The sequence below is a fragment of the Mercenaria mercenaria genome, chromosome 13, assembly GCF_021730395.1.
Source record: "Mercenaria mercenaria strain notata chromosome 13, MADL_Memer_1, whole genome shotgun sequence".
Classification (NCBI taxonomy): Eukaryota; Metazoa; Mollusca; class Bivalvia; order Venerida; family Veneridae; genus Mercenaria; species Mercenaria mercenaria.
In genome coordinates, this window is record NC_069373.1 from 62525029 (window position 1) to 62535476 (window position 10448).

Below are 10448 nucleotides of genomic sequence, written 5' to 3' on the forward strand. Positions count from 1 at the left end.
CATCTTGTTTGTGCTTTGTTTCTGTGACAACTTTATTGAATGCTTGTTTTGAAAAAGACAGACATATTACGTGATAGCGCATGCGTCTGTCCGTCCATCCCTCATACTTTGTGTCCAGAGGATAACTCAATAACCATTCAGCAAGATAATTTGACTTAAACTTGGCATATTGATAGAGGGCAATGCGATGATATTCAAAGCACATTTGAGCTGCACCATGAGAAAACCAACATTGTGCATTTGTGACCAACATTGATCCAGACCAGCCTGCGCAGTCTGGTCAGGATCCATGCTGTTAGTTTACTAACGGTTTCTCTAATTGCAATAGGCTTTGAAAGCGAACAGCATGGATTCTGACCAGACTGCAGATGCGCAGTCTGGTCTGGATCCCGCTGGCCAGTCTGGATCCGTGGGGGTCGTAAATGCACTATGTTGGTTTTCTCATAGTGCAGCTCATTTGATTTAACCATATTTTATTGCTTATGTATACATGCAAGTAGATACATAAAATTACAACAATACAAAAGCAAATGTGTTGGGCAACATGAACCAGGTCGGTAGGTCAAGGTCACAAATGGAACTCAAAGGTCAACTGACTTGTATTTCGGGTCCAAAACATAACTTGATTACTATTCAAGCTATTGACTTTAAACTTGGCATACAGGTAGTTTGTAATGAGGTGATATGCAGAGCACATGAACCAGGTTGGTAGGTCAAAGGTCAGCTGAAATGTCAAATTTATCTTTCATAATTTTATGTCCAAAGCATAAATTAATAGGCCCACTCAAGGTATTGACTTCAATCTTGGCATATAGGTAGGTGGCAATGAGAGGCTGTGCAGAGTGCACAAGCCAGGTCAGTAGATCAAAGGTCACAGCTAGGTCAGATCTGTCAAATTTTGTGTCCAGAGCATAACTTGTTGACCATTCAAGGTATTGACTTGGCATATAGGTAGGTATAGTGATGAGATATATATATGTTGTGCATGGTGCATGAATTTTAAAACTATTCAAGGTATTGACATTAAACTTTGAATAAATGTTGGTGGTGAAGAAGTGATTTTAGGAGTGCAACAACCCACATTACTCACCCCCTCCCCTACAAACATGCAAGGATTAACCTCCCCCTACCCCCACTGTCCTCCAAGTTCCTTATGCCTTAATTAGTATTCCATAACCACTGCCGCGCCAAAACCCCCAACCTCCCCACCCTCTGCCCCATTATATCTCCCTTCCCAAGCACAATAACTTTTCTTTTTGCTTTAAATTTTTCTTCCTCCTTAGGGTCTATACTGCCCCTCTTTGCAGAGCTCTTGTTTTATAGACTATCTTGCATACATGTTCACGTTGAATTTATCAAACAAGTTGAGTTAAATAATAAAATGCAACTCACTGCTGAACATTCTATCATTTTTAGCTTGACTATTCTCTCATCCAGGCATGAGTATCACATCTTCATTAAGTTTTGCATGCAAGGCTATATCTTGATAACTGTTGCATGTATTGAATTGAAGTCTTCAATTTCATCAGACCTACTGAAATAATCAAGTTTGATAACTCTCAGCAGAATTAAGTGTAAATTATATCCTTTTCACACCACAGAAGAGTTGGCCTGAAAGTTTTGCGAACAACTGTCATAAGCTGTACTTTGGAAACATGTGCATGCACTGGATTGACACTTCACACAAGGCTTTCTGATTATCACTCCGTGGATCTTAATGGAATTCAATACATAAATTCTACTATTAAAATCGTATGCACATTTTCATTAAAAGATGACAATATTAACATCATTTTGTCAATGACATATTATTTGGTGACATACTCTCACAGGTGCCAAGAAAGAATTAAGGCTACCACATTTGATTGACTTTCTAGTGCACCTGAACCAAGGGTTCAGATCTTGAGTGAGCTATTAGTGTAGGTGGATGGACTGTCGTCAAGCGTCTGTTGTCAACAGTTTTACTTAAACATCAAACTACTGGTCAGAATTACACTACACTTAGTCTGTAGCATCCTGGCAATGTCCCTGCTCAAGCTTCTTAATATTGGGGCCCTTGGCCCAGTTTAGAGGCCATTAGAGCTACAAATGGAAATATCTTTTAAACAACTCCTCATGAACCACTCAATGGATCTTCATCAAATGTAGTCTGTAGCATTATTGTAAGGTCCTCTCTCAAATTTGTTCAAATGGGGGCACTTGGTCTTTTTAAGAGGTGCTTAAGCTAAAAATAAAAATACCTTAATTTAAACCACTGGGCGGATCTTCATTGCATATTATTTGGCGACATACACTCACAGGTGCCAAGAAAGAAGGCTACCACATTTGACTGACTTTTTAGTTCACCTGAACCAAGGGTTCAGGGTGAGCTGTTAGCAGGATGGACTGTTGTTGTGCGTCTGTTGTCAACATTTTTATTTAAACATCAAACTACTGGTCAGAATTACACCACACTTGGTCTGTAGCATCCTGACAATGTCACTGCTCAAGCTTCTTAAAATTGGGGTACTTGGCTCATTTTAGAGGCCACTAGAGCTAAAAAGAAAGAAATACCTTTTAAACAACTAATCTTAAACCACAAGATGGATCTTCATCAAATTGTGTCTGTAGCATTATATTAAGGTCCTCTCTCAAATTTGTTCAGTGGGGCACTTGGTCCCTTTAAGGGGTGCTTAAGCTAAAAATGGAAATACCTTTCAACCACTGGATGGATCTTCATTGCATATTATTTGGTGGCATGCGCTCACAGGTGTCAAGAAAGAAGGCTACCACATTTGACTGACTTTTTAGTTTACCTGAACCAAGGGTTCAGGGTGAGCTGCTAGCAGGATGGACTGTTGTTGTGCGTCTGTTGTCAACATTTTTATTTAAACATCAAACTACTGGTCAGAATTACACCAAACTTGGTCTGTAGCATCCTGACAATGTCCCTGCTCAAGCGTCTTAAAATTGGGGCACTCGGCTCATTTTAGAGGCCACTAGAGCTAAAAATGGAAATACCTTTTAAACTATTCCTCATAATTTAAACCACTAAATGAATCTTCATCAAATTTAGTCTGTAGCATTATTGTAAAGTCTTCTCTCGTCAAATGAGGGCACTTGGTTCCTTTAAGGGGTGCTTAAGCTAAAAATAGAAATAACTGGATGGATCTTCATCAAAGTTGGTCTGTAGCATCATTATTAGATCCTCTCTCAATTTTATTCAAAAGGGGTCACTAGGCTCCTTTTAGGGCTGCTAGAAATGAACATAGAATAAACCTTTGAATGGCTTATCATGAACCACTTGTTGGATCTTCATCAAACTAGGTCTGTAGCATCATTGTAATGCACTCTTCCAATTTTTTTTCAAACGGGGATACTTAGCCCCTTGAAGGGGCCATTAGGGCTAAAAAATGGACTTTTTAATGACTTTTTCTCAATTGACTACTTGATGGATCATTATGTGAAATCATTGTAAGGTCCTCGTTTATAATGATACTACAGACCATGTACGATGAAGATCTATAAAGCGGATAGTGAGAATAACTTTATTGAAGTTGGTTCTTTTTATATTTTTTGGTTGCGGGTTAATCCCGCTACCAAAGTTAAAGTGTATTTCTGACAATCATATAGCATCTTTATTTTATTCCAAATCACATCCAAAAGATGTTCATGTGCTACACAAAATTGTCCCATTCATGAACAATGCGGATGAATTATCAATGAACAAGCAGTTTTTAGTCAACCTGTATCCACTCACACCAACCATTTAGATTAAATAAGATCTATCAATGATAAGTTATTCCAGCCCATGGTTACATCACAAGCTAGGTCAGGCAGAGTTCATCTTAGATATGAGGCACATTAAATTTGTATTTGTTTCTCATTCATGTATATTCATAGACTAGAATTTAAACAGAAAATAAATCTACCAAAAACCCGCAACCATCAGACATTTTAGGGCTTTGATTTTTGTAGCTGCCCCAATAATGACCATTTGAATAAATTTGAGAGAGAAACTTATATTGATGCTGCAGACCAAGTTAAATGAAGATTTATCATGGGGTTCATGAATAGACGTTGTTTGTTAAGACTCTAGCGGCCCCTAGAGGGGTCGAGCATCCCACATTTGAAAAAAAAATTGAGAGTGGAACTTAATTACTTCCTTTTGCAACTGTTGCGGCCACAACCATCCAGGGTTTCTAGGAAAACATCTTTGCCCTCTTGACTAATATAACGTACGCAGACACTAAATAGGAAAATGAAGCGAAAAATTGGTAGTCGCACAATGAAGGATTTAAATAGTTCTCAGTTTTTGTTTTGTTTTTTTTGCTCTGTAGAGCTATTTTCCTTATTTTCTTTGCAATGTTTTTGCTGAAATTACATGACAGATCTACGCCTGACATTTAGGAAGCATTTTTTTCATAAACAAATGATAGCATGACAGAATTTGTCATTTTGAGGTCTCATTTTTAGCTGATTTTACAGTTTGTGTGTTTGACTGAAACTATTTTTCTTGCATAGAACATGACCCCTCCCCCACCACACACACACACACACACACACACACACACACACACACACACACACACACACACACACACACACACACACACACACTCATATTGCCTACCATGTGGACACTGCAGTTTTAACCTTCACTGTGGACACTTTACTTTCTAATGGTATTATTCAAACAGAATTGATAATTTTCTTACTCTGTCTTATTATTGAGGCTACTCATTCGATGATTTACTGAAAATAGCCAATATAAATGAAGAAGGGGTAACCCGCAATATGGACACCAATTAGTCGTTGTGGACACCAGCCTTATATGGTAGGTGTCCACATGGTCATATGGCTTCACCTGTGCGAGTGTGCATACTTTTTGATGCAGGTAAAGGGTAAGGACTAAGGGATCATTCAACACAATAGTATTTAAAGGCCTAGATCCACTACTATATAAGTGTCCCCCCGCAATCCAATGAACAACTCCCATCTTATCTGCTGCTTATCAGCGATTATGTAACAGTAGCTGATTAAAGGGCAATTAGCTCAGCAGGGTCCCAACTAGACCATGAAGATGTGTACAGTGGAGTTGAAAGAAATTAATTTTCCTTCAATGTGGAATACCGGTAATAATAATAATTACTATTATTTTGATATTATATAGATAACAATAATAATATAACATTACAAATAAAATAATAAAAGATATAGTAATATTATCACAAATGATAATGATAATAAAACACAGTTATAGTGAAAACTCAATGATTTCTTTGTGTTGACAAACAATATTTTCCAATATCATAATTATTATGAAATTCATATTGATGAAGGTGATCCTTATATTTATTTAGAATATTTACAAAAAGAACGGGAAAATGGGTTTTCTCGTATTTATGCAAACACCATTATTTGAATATAATATACTGGATAAATCAAATTACTGTGTTCCATCTATACTGAATTTTCAACTTCAGTAAGTTGCAAAAAGTATACTTTTTTCATGCTTTATTTTGTAACACTGAAATGCACATTCGGTTTCAATCTTAGACAAATGTTATATACAGTATTCTGCAAGCATGAAACAAAACTTTTAGATAAGTGAAAGTCACATTTTTCTGCAATATCACACGTCTCCAGACAGAATTTGAAAAAAATAAAAACCTGCTTTTTTCCTAAAATAAAGTTTCTTCTTATTTAAATTATTGTGTTTTGACCAACAGATATTTTTCTTTACATAAAAATGCCAACAAATAGGTATAACTTTAAAAGTTATCAATATTTATGTTTCCCCTTCTCACTAATTGATACATCTGTAAGGTAGACTGACCTCCAATAAACAATGATCCTTGTTTATTGGAACCATACTGTGATAGTCATTAGCCCCAAACTGTGCTGGTGAAGATAGAAATCCCTTGGCCCACTGCCAAGATCTAGGCCTTTAATTAAAAATTTCTATCACTGTTAAGATGAAAACAAACACATTGCAAAGGGTGAATAGATGTATTCGGACCGCGAACACGTATTTATCGTAAATAAATGTAAATGAATGATAATGGACTAATACCTAAACAAAAGTTCTGTACAAATTCTGCAAGAATTAATTGTTTGGGAGGTATAACTTAGACGAATGGATAAATCTTTAGCTTTCATTAAGAACGACAACCTCAATTGAAGAACTACAATACTTTTATTTCAGTCAATTTATTTTTTTTTTTCATGAACGAACCCGTGATAATAATTTGTCGATATTTCATGACCTCTTAACATGAACATCCAGCAAAAACAATACTGTACATGAACGAGTGTCTGGGGACTTTATGTCAAAAAAACGCACACATAAACATTTTTACATTTTGAAAATGTATGTCTGTTAGATTTCATTGCAAGTTTAACGGATGTTTCTTTTTCTGTTAACTTTTTTTTTCAGACTGACTTCATTTTTTCTTTAATCTTTGTATTTCATGATGGACACGGAATTTGATGTTCTTCCAGTTACGAGAAAGCAACAGGCTCTCATTTTTCCTTGCTCGTTCGCATTCCTCCTTGTTAGGAACTCTTAAGCAACGCAGAGTTTTGGCGAATGACCTTCGCATGGTCGCTAACTGCTCCTCTGTTCAAGGAACGACCTTGATCTTTTTGCCTGTTTGTACTGGAAATTCTAATATATACAAGAAAAATGTTTCAGTTACTTTGTAAAAAAAAACACAAAAAATCATAGTACAAGAATCATGAAGGATAAAAAGAAAGAAAAAAGAATAAAGAGAAAATAAATAAAGCTTTGAAATTAAAATGAATTAAATTTATCATATTCAACAAAGGGTTCTAATTACATTTAAGGTTTAGAAAGTACAAGTGGTAAAGAAGAAATATAAAGTTGTTAAGCCTTTACATTAATGTCTAATTTATTTGAATGGAAACTATTATTGACTGCAAAAAAATCATGCAGTGATTGTGTTAACACAATACCTGCTTTGCGTTTGGAAGCCGATGTTACACCACTGCTGTTGTTCTCATGACCAATCGAACTACAGACCTTCCTTTGGTATTCACACGCTCTGCGTTCTACAGGAGACTGAACTGGCTCATCGTCGCAGTTTTCATTACAAGTCAAATCTGAATGTACATTAGACAAAAACAAAGTGAAATACCCGGTAATGATTGGAAAAAGAAACATGTTTTTTTTGTTTGTTTTTAATTGTCCTACAAATGTTATTTAAAAGAAATTACTTCTGGAACAGTGAAGATTGAAATGGAAGTTCTTTTAGGCGAAAGATATATTGATAGAGTTGAACGCTCACTGACTTGGTGTCCACAGTGCGACTTAATGAAAACAGTGAGAGGAATTGTTCACATTTTTTATCATGTTATTTATGATACTTCATTGTTTGATATTTTTCAAATTATATTTATTTTACATATCTGTTGAAATTTATGTTTGTTTTCTCTTTCTGCAAACAGTCTCTAAACATTACATTGATGCGCTATTTGACAGTAACTATACTTTTAATGGAAATTACAACTATACATTTACTTATAATTGTAACTGTCGTATCTGTATATATGTTAGGTCGTACTTATGTAATATCAAGAATCTGAATAAACATGTTAATGTTTTATTAACCCCCCGACTGGATTTAGTGTGTAGAATCTTAATTACATAATGACTACAAGATCAACTGCTTAGATTATTCCTGTTTTCATAATCAAAACATGTTAGGAATAACACGTGTAACCAGTTACACATCAGTTAGATTCCGATTGTTAAAAAAAAATCGATATTAACATTATATGATCTACAATTACATTTTAAATTTGGTGTCCACAAGGCTGATTGATAATAGTTGAACGCTCACTGACTTGGTGTCCACAGTGCGACTTAATGAAAACAGTGAGGAGTAAATGTTCTCTATTTTTATCATGTGTTTTATCAAATATGATGTTTTATTGTTTGATATTGTTCAAATTACAATTTTACAGTTCTGTTGACATTTATGTTTGTTTTCTCTTTCTGCAATGTATGTTAGTCATTCGTTTAAACTGTCTCTAAACAGTACATTGATACGATGTTTGACAATAACTATACTTTTAGTGGGAATTACAAAATGCATTTACTAAAAATTGTAACAGTCGTGTTTGTGAATACGTCAGGCTGTACTTACGTAATATGAAGAATCTGTCTGAATAAACATGTAAATGTTTAATTTAAACCCCCGACTGCATTTAGTGTGGAGAGTCTTAATTACACAATGACTACAAGATCAACTGCTTAGATTCTTAATGCTTTCATATTCAAAACATGTCTGTAATAAATCACACGTCATTTAAATTCCATTTGGTAAAAAATAATCGATATTAACATTAAATTATCTACAATCACATATGTAATTTGGTGTCCACAAGGCAGATAGAATGATTTTTTGAGTTGTAACTTGGTGTCCACAATGCAGATTGATTGAGTTGAACGCTCACTGATTTGGTGTCCACAGTGTGACAAGAAAACACTGATGAGTAATGTTTAATTTTTTTATCATGTATTTTATTTATGATATGTAATTGCTTGATATTGTTCAGATTAGAATTTAACATATCTGTTGAAATTTATGTTGGTTTTTTTTCGCTTCTGGCATTTACTGTTAGTAACTCGGTTAAACAGTCTCCTAACCATATATTTAATAATTGCTTTACAGTGACTATACTTTTGATGGGAATTACACAAATGCATTTACTGACAATTTGTAACTGTCGTATTTGTAAATATGTCATGTTTCATTTACGTAATAATTATTAATTATGAAGAATCTGAATAAACATGTTAATGTTTAATTTAAATCCCCTACTGTATTTCAAAACATGTCAGAAGTAACACGCGTAATAAATAACACATCATTTAAATTTCATTTGTTAAAAACTAATATTTATCAATATTAAATCATCTCTAATTACATATATGTTATTTGGTGTCCACTAGGCAGATATAATGATTTAGTGAGCAGTATTTTGGTGTTCACAATGCAGACTGATAGATTTGAACGCTCACTGACTTGGTGTCCACAGTGCGACAATAAAAACAGTGAGGAGTAAATGTCCACAATTTTTATCATGTATGTTATTTATGATGTTTTATTGTTAAATATTATTCAAATTAGATATATTTTACATATCTATTGATATGACATATCTATTGATATGAATGTTTTTTTCTCTTTCTGAAATAACCGTTAGTTATTCGTTTAAACTGTCTCTTAGTCAGATATTGAATCGCTGCTTGACAGTAACTATACTTTTGATGGAGAATCTTAATTATAATAAAGAGCGCAAAATCAACTGATTAGATAATTCCTGTTTTCATATTCATAACATGTAATAAATTACAGCAACAACTAACCTAGTCGCAAACAGTACAAGATAAGGAACCCTATTCACACCAATGAATGTTATTCTTGAATTTCTCTGTTGTTTTTTGTCTGCATGATTTACTAGCCGTCCTAACGATGGTTGAAACAGTTTTGGTTCCTCTGAGGCATCAATGCTACCAAAATTATGATAATAACAAAAATTAAAACGTACTGAACAGACAAATGTGTCAAACTAGTGCGATAAAGTCTTGAAGTTAATTCATTTATCTTATATATACATTTATGAGACCAAATATAATCATGCAGATTTCAAATGGATGTTTTTAATTTTGAAAATGCATTTTTATTCACACGAGTATTTTCATGGATTAAAAGTTGCATTATACAAATAAAAGAAAGCATTAACATTAGTTTTCTTGAAGGAATCCGATTCACATTTATGTAGATGTTACACAGTACTGTCTTGCCTTTGATTACCTTATTCTAAAACAGACACAGATCCGCCTTTGCGTTTGATATCCAATTTTGTAGCTTGAATTTAAAGGCTTGTATCATTAAAGGTTGAAATATTTTACATACCAGTACTTGACACCATTAAAGTCAAAGAAATATATGTAATTTGTATCTTTGTCCTTCACGTCGTCAGCTTTGGATAAAACGCCATGGTATTCCGCAAGGAATTTTCCATTTCTGATCATTTTTTTCGCAAAAACACCTCGACCTGAGACATAAAAAGTGAACATAGTGTATTTAATATTCGTTTAAAATAAATTGTTTTACTTAGGCAGGTAGTGAAGAAATACTCCTATTCCTGTTTTATTTACTGCAATTTATAGCGGCTGAAAGATGTAATCAATGATTCTTATATTATATCAAACTATAAAATGTTTTCAGAGTAGATTGTTTGTTGCAACGTCTTTTAATTAGTAGTTTTGATAAGCTGGATATTGTTATACATAATGATGCATTTGATTTACTGACCAGAGACCGATAAAATGGTCATTAAGCACAGCAGCTATCTAATTATCTCTGACAGATGCTTGCTGCCGTCTAGTTTATCTGTAGCAGTAGAATGGTTACTGCCAAACAATAGTATCACCT

General features: G+C 34.2%; 1 long non-coding RNA gene across 1 annotated transcript; it reads right to left on the reverse strand.

Annotated features, from left to right (window-relative positions):
• Positions 1 to 5739: 5739 nt before the first annotated feature.
• Positions 5740 to 10448, reverse strand: LOC128547674 (uncharacterized). Its single transcript, XR_008366626.1, has 4 exons — positions 9927 to 10448; positions 9377 to 9520; positions 6958 to 7104; positions 5740 to 6649 (listed from the first exon to the last, which is right to left on the reverse strand). It is a non-coding gene; the product is annotated as an uncharacterized LOC128547674 (long non-coding RNA).